Source organism: Erinaceus europaeus, chromosome 15 (genome assembly GCF_950295315.1).
Source record: "Erinaceus europaeus chromosome 15, mEriEur2.1, whole genome shotgun sequence".
In the NCBI taxonomy this organism is placed as follows: domain Eukaryota; kingdom Metazoa; phylum Chordata; class Mammalia; order Eulipotyphla; family Erinaceidae; genus Erinaceus; species Erinaceus europaeus.
The window spans coordinates 57,041,432-57,048,495 of record NC_080176.1 but is presented as its reverse complement, the minus strand read 5'-3'; positions in this window follow the sequence as shown (position 1 = coordinate 57,048,495).

The following is a 7,064-nucleotide window of genomic DNA, read 5'->3' as shown; positions in this document are numbered from 1 at the left end:
TTCATGAAGCTTCTCCCCTGTAGATGGGGCCAGGGGGCTTGAACCTGGGTTATTTATTTATTTATTTATTTATAAAAAGGAAACATTGACAAAACCATAGGATAAGAGGGGTACAACTCCACATAATCCCCACCACCAGAACTCCGTATCCCATTCTCTTTCTTGATAGCTTTCTTATTCTTTTTTTTTTTTTTTTTGCTTCCAGGGTTATTGCTGGGGCTCTGTGCCTGCACCATGAATCCACTGCTCCTGGAGGCCATTCCCCACCCCCTTTTGTTGCCCTTGTTGTAGCCTTGTTGTGGTTATTATTGTTGTGGCTGATGTCATTCGTTGTTGGATAGGACAGAGAGAAACGGAGAGAGGAGAGGAAGACAGAGAGGGGGAGAGAAAGACAGACACCTGCAGACCTGCTTCACAACCTGTGAAGCGATTCCCCTGCAGGTGGGGGACTGGGGCTACAGTCAGGATCCCTATGCTGGTCCTTGTGCTTTGCTCCACCCGCTGTGCTATCGCCAGACCCCCAGCTTTCCTATTCTTTATCCCTCTGGGAGTATGGACCCAAGGTCATTGTGGGATGCAGAAGGTGGAAGGTCTGGCTTCTGTAATTGCTTCCCCGCTGAACATAGGCATTGACAGGTCGATCCATACTCCCAGCCTGTCTCTCTCTTTCCCTAGTAGGGTGGTGCTCTGGGGAAGCAGAGCTCCAGGACATATTGGTGGGGTTGTCTGTCCAGGGAACTCTGGTCGGCAGGCATTCTGCTAGCATCTGGAACCTGGTGGCTGAAAAGAGAGTTAACATACAAGGCCAAACAAGTGGTTGATCAATCATAAACTTAAAGGCTGGAATAATGCAGATGAAGAGTTGGGGGGGGGTACTCCATTTTGTAGGTAGCTAGTAGGCATATTTTTTGTTATATTCCAAAGGGCCTGTGGCTATGATAGTTTTTTTTTTTTTTTTTTTTTCCCTGAGCCTGAAATCTGATATACAGGTGGATCCAAGTTCTTGTCTGGGGAGATGATGTCAGGGCTGGAAAAAGGACCAGAACGCTGGATCAGGGAAGAAAGTAGCTTTCTAATATGGGAAAGGGGTATAAATATTGTTGACTGTTGAACCTAGGTTCTTATGCACTGTAACATGTGCACTCAACCAGGTGTGCTACCACCCAGCCCCTTCAACCAGATTTTCTAACTTAGAATTTTCTTAGAGGTTGATAACCACTGAATATGCATTCTTCCTATCTCATTGTGTAAATAGACTATATGTAGTAGTACATTTTAATTTAGTAGGTTTCTCATTCAGTTCTCAAAATAGGTTGAGAGAGCATGTAAAACTTTTAACTCAGCACACACACATCTCTTTGTACATGCACATATGTACACATTTATGTACACACATTGAGGCTTCAGATGCTGAGGGTTGAGCTGTTTTTTTATATTTTCTTTATTTTTATTTATTATTGGATAGAAACAGAGAGAAATTGAAAGGGGAGGGGGAGATAAAGAAAGAAAAAGACAGAGACACCTGCAGCCCTGCCTCACCATTCATGAAGATGTCCCCTTGCAGGTGGGGACCAGGGGCTTAAACATATGTTCACAACCAGGGACACCACCAACTGGCCCCATCTCAATTTCTATCTGGTGGTGGTAATTGTGTGGAATTGTACCCATTATATTACAATCTTGTTAATCATTATCACTACTAAAAAATAACGCTGTTTTCATTGTGCCTGACTCCTATACTTATTGCTTTTTTTTTTTAAATCAGTGGATTAATGGTTTACAGTCAACAAGAAAATACAGTACTAAAAAATAAAATATGGGGGGGAAGGGGCCCAGCAGCAGCGCAGCGGGTTAAGCACACATAGCTCGAAGTGCAAGGACTGGCATAAGGATCCTGGTTCAAGACCCTGGCTCCCCACCTGCGGGAGGGTGGGGTGGGGTGGGAGGTCCGCTTTACAGGCGATGAATCAGGTCTGCAGGTGTCTTTCTTTCCCCCTCTCTGTCTTCTACTCCTCTCTCCATTTCTCTCTGTCCTATCCAACAACAATGATATCAATAACAACAATAATAACCACAATAACGATAAAACAAGGGCAACAAAAGGGGAAAAAATAGCCTCCAGGAGCAGTGGATTTATGGTGTAGGCACCAAGCCCCAGCAACAACCCTGAAGGCAAAATAAATAAATAAAAATAAAATAAAATAAAATAAAATACGGGGGGGGGCCGGGTGGTGGCGCGCCTGGGTTAGTGCACGATACAGTGCGCAAGGAACGAGGTTTGAGCTCAGAGTCCCCACCTGCAGGGGAAAAGCTTCAGGAGCGAAGAAGCAGAGCAGCAGGTGTCTCTGTCTTTCTCCCTATCATTCTCTTCCCTCTCGGTTTCTGACTGTCTCCAATAAAAAAATAAAGATAATAAAAAATTAAAAAATAACATACAGTAGTTTGTACATGTAGACCATTTCTCAGTTTTCCACATAACAATTCAACCACCTCTAGGTCCTCTGACACCATGTTCCAGGACCTGAACTCTGAACTCTTCCCCAGAGTCCTTTACTTTTGTGCAGTACACCAAACCCAGTTCAAGTTCAGCTTTGTGTTTACTTATTTTTCAACTTTTTTTTTTAAAAAAGATTATTGATGATTTAATAATGATTGACAAGATTGTGGGATAAAAGGGGTATGATTCATACAAATTCCACCACCAGAGTGCATATGGCTTTCTATTGCATGATTCTTCGTCCTGTTTATCATGTAGCTTTTGTTTACATGTGCTTTTATAAAGTAAAAGCTTTATTGATCTATTGTAAGATGTAATGTCTGTAACTATTGATATTGGTGACTACTCAATTGTTTTCTTTTTTTCCCTGCCCTTTCACTAAATATTATTTTTTAAAGCATACATCTGTTGGATAAATGGATAAAGTCATTTTGTTGTGAGCATACACTGGATATTTTAAAGGTGGAAGCAGGGAATGAGTGCTACCATCTACTGAATCATCCTATATGATTTCCAAGGGGGAGGAAGGACAGTAATTACATTATCGTTATAGAAGAGCACTGTGACTAATCAGAAGTCAAATAATTTGTAAATAATTGATCAAGAAGTTTCTTGACCAGCTCCACGTGTAGATTCTAGAACAGGGAAGTGAAATGATCAAAATGCTACTTAGAAACATCAATTACAGGGGTCTGACGGTAGTGCAATGGGTTAAGTGCACATGACGCAAAGCGCAAAGACTGGTCCAAGGAACCCCAGCTCCTCACCTGCGGGGGGTGCGGGTGTGTGTGTGTGTGTGTGTGTGTGGGGGGGTGGGATCACTTCACAAGCGGTGAATCAGCTCTGCAGGTGTCTATCTTTCTCTCCCCCTCTGTCTCCCCCTCTTCTCTCTATTTCTCCCTGTCCTATCCAACAATGACATCAGTAACAACGATAATAACCACAACGATAAAAAAAGAAACGTCAATTACATAGAGGTTAGTCCTAACAATTACATTTCATTTCTGAACTATAAACTTTCATTCTTTTATTTTTCCACCATGTTTTTTTTCTTACAAACTGTGAGACATATTTTGAGGATAAATTTAAGAAAATCAATGCCAGAAACTTTTTTTAAATTATAAAAATAGCATATATTTAGGTCCTGGGCATACAAACATATATACCATTATTCACATTCAGAAACAGTTCTATAATATTTTATTTATTTGTTTATTTTGACACCAGGATTACTGCTGGTGCTTTGTGCCTGCCACCAGGACTGTACTCCTGGCAGTCATAGTTTTTCCTTTTTCTTTCTTTTATTATAGAAACAGAGAGAAATTTGGGGCAGGGAAAAATGAAGAAGGGAAAGGAAGAGAGGAAGAGAGAAGTCTGCAACTTTTGCACACTAGTTCCTGAAGCTTCTCCATCCCTGCAGTTTGAGACCAGAGACTTTAACTTTGGTGCGCTGCATAGTAATGTGCTCATTCTATGCCACTGCCCAGCCCCAGTTCTACAACACTTAATGACATTTCACTGTACTTCAGACACCTGCTGTATATCTGATACCTATCAGCTTATTTGTACATCCCACAATGACCCTATGATGAAGGCATTATTTTTATTCACATACTATAAAGCCACAGATCACCTTTATGTGCTTTTTTCAAGATCATGTAGGTAATAAATGATAGAGTCAAAATTCATACATAATTTGATTGCTGAAACAGGTATTCACATCTACCTGTTGGTTAAGTGGGGTATGCATATTTGGAAAAATATGCATATGTATTTTATTGCATAGAAATATTAGGCATGTATTTTACGTAATTTATTTGTTATTGCTAATGCCAAACAATTTGTAATTAAATTAAACCACGTATTTATTCCCTTGGAACTCAAACATCTCCTTAATTTGGTTTGTGCTATTCATAAGAAAAAAATGCACATACACAGGACTGGCACAATATAAGTTTACTCACCCTTAGATGACCAACTCTAATTCATCCTGTGTACATCCTGTGTAAAGCCCAAATTTATCATGAAGATAAATTCAAATGTCAAGTAGTCTGATATTCACAATAACATTGCTCCGTATTCCATTTTGTGACTTTATCTATTATCTAAATACCCGTTCCAGGACTGAAGTCTCACTAACTGCATTTTTCATGTTTCACTGTGTATATAACTGTTCTTTAAAAGACCAGCACTTAGCAGTTGGAAGATAACGTTTTGATGGTAGCCAAGACTTGGGAAAAACACTATACAATGGGTCCTGTCAATATTCAGCTGACAGAGGCTACTCCTGCTCATTTCAGGGGAAGATTTTCAATCTGTCTGCAACTAGCTGCCAAAACTTTTGGATGAACAGGGAAGAATACAGTCAATCACCCAGATGTTTCACCTACAGGAGGCCATACACCCAGCCATTTAGAAACAACTGGGTGCCTGAACAAGATGACAATACATCTGGAAGGTGTGTGTGGGGGGGAGGGAGAGAGAGAGAGAGGATTACTGAGGAGATGTACCAAAGTGATGGTGAAACAATCATTAACATCTCTTATGCCACATCTATATATGATGTCCTTTAGAAGAACGCTTAAACATATTCCTTATAACTGAATTATTGACAAAATGTACAGTGCTCTTTGCCTCCATCTGTAAAAAAAAAAAAAAAAAGAAAGAAAGAAAAGAACAATGCTAATTTTTGTCCACCAAGATTATCTCTGGGGTTCAGTGCCTGCAAGACCCCACCATTCCCAGTAACTTTTCTTTACTTTTAGCTAGAAGTGAAAGACAGAAAGGGGGAGAGATATAGGGCAAGACTACTGACCATGCAGCTCGTCCCCCTACAAGCTCTAAGTCTGGCCCTTATAAGCCTTACCTGCTGGTAAAGTATTCGCTGGGGAGCAGCAATGGTAGGGACTTCCCCACTCTCAAAGGGATGCTGGGTCAAGAACAATGATAGTTTGCAAGACCAATGCTACTTGATAGATTAATGTTCATTTTAAAGTTGTGTTAAGGAAATTAAGGAAAAGACTTATTCTAATCTTGTTTGATGTGGCGTAGAGCACATTGTGTACCCAAGGGTGTGAGTGTGCGTGTGTGCAAAAAGTCTTCATTAAGATAATCATTCCTATTTTCCCAAGAATTTGGGTAAAATCTGACTAAAGGCTCTGGATCTTCACAAAAAATTGATCAGAGTTTGAGTCAGTTAGATTATTTCTTAAGTAAGGGTTTTGAAGAACAGGGATCCATGAGTTGATACCTAAGCTACATTGTTGGTCCGTGTCCTGCACTTTTCTTATTAAAATAATGAGTTTTGTCTGTTAAGGAATAAATTTAGTGTAACAGCTGGGCACTGTGATAAATTGTCTGAAACTAGTGTAGACCATCTGGCTGTCATGAATAGTCTTAAATAAATTGAACCAAAAGTAAGAAATCTAAGGAGACAACAGATTCCATCTTAATAGAATGTTCAAGTCCTGAAAAATAAGTTCTGGTTTTCAAATGCATGTTCACTGCAATGGGGAACATTGATTAGTTGTAGATGATTATGAGTAGTTGTAAACAATCATAGCAGAATATAACTATAAAAGAAGTCACAGATCTCAGAATACCACATAGTCTCCAGATAACCAATGACACTGTTCCTATAAATTTGTACTCTGAGATGTAGTGTTTAGTAGGTATTTAGTGGGGACTTAATGTGTTATAACCATTTTCTCCTGATAATTTCTTTTTTCTTACATGTCAAAATTTAAAAGTATCTATATATTTGTATCTGCTCATTCTCAAGTATATATCGAACATTCACTATGAGCCAAAAATACACATGTAAATTAAAATGAGTTCTTCACCTCCTGCTTCTTCTATAGAGCCTATATTTTCCCCAGTCCTAGAACTTCTAGGGTGGGGCTCACTTTCCTGCAATGCTTCTCTCAATTCGTACCAAATGATACTGCATCCACCGATACCAACCTAATCAATGCAACTACCTTCTGCATCCCACTATGACCTTGGGTCCATACTCCCAGAGGGTTAAAGAACAGGAAAGCTATCAGGGGAGGAGATGGGATACAGAGTCCTGGTGGTGGGAACTGTGTGAAGTTGTACCCCTCTTATCCTATGGTTTAGTCAATGTTTCCTTTTTATAAATAACAAAATAAAATAAAATGTGTTCCCTATATTTGGGAATTTATAATCTAATGAAAGAAGAGATTGAACAATTTTAATGGATTTATAAGTCAAGTTGCTTTGGCAAGATTTCAGTGAAAGCATTGTGGAGGGAGGTATTGACTCTGTCTGAGAAAGTTAGGAAAAATTTTAAAGAGGAGTTTGCTTATGATAAAAGCACAATGTGACTAGGGACATAGAGCATATTCTAGAAAGTAAAAAGCTGAAGTGAAGCCCAGGTATATCGTAATTGTAATGTTATTGTGATTATTGTATTTCTTCTCATCATTCTAACCACAGAAAGCCAATATTAATGACAATACATAGTTTTCCATCACACCTAACCCTAACATACTGCATATTATATTAGATAAAGTAAGCAAAACTTTTGTAAGTTATGGCTCCCAGA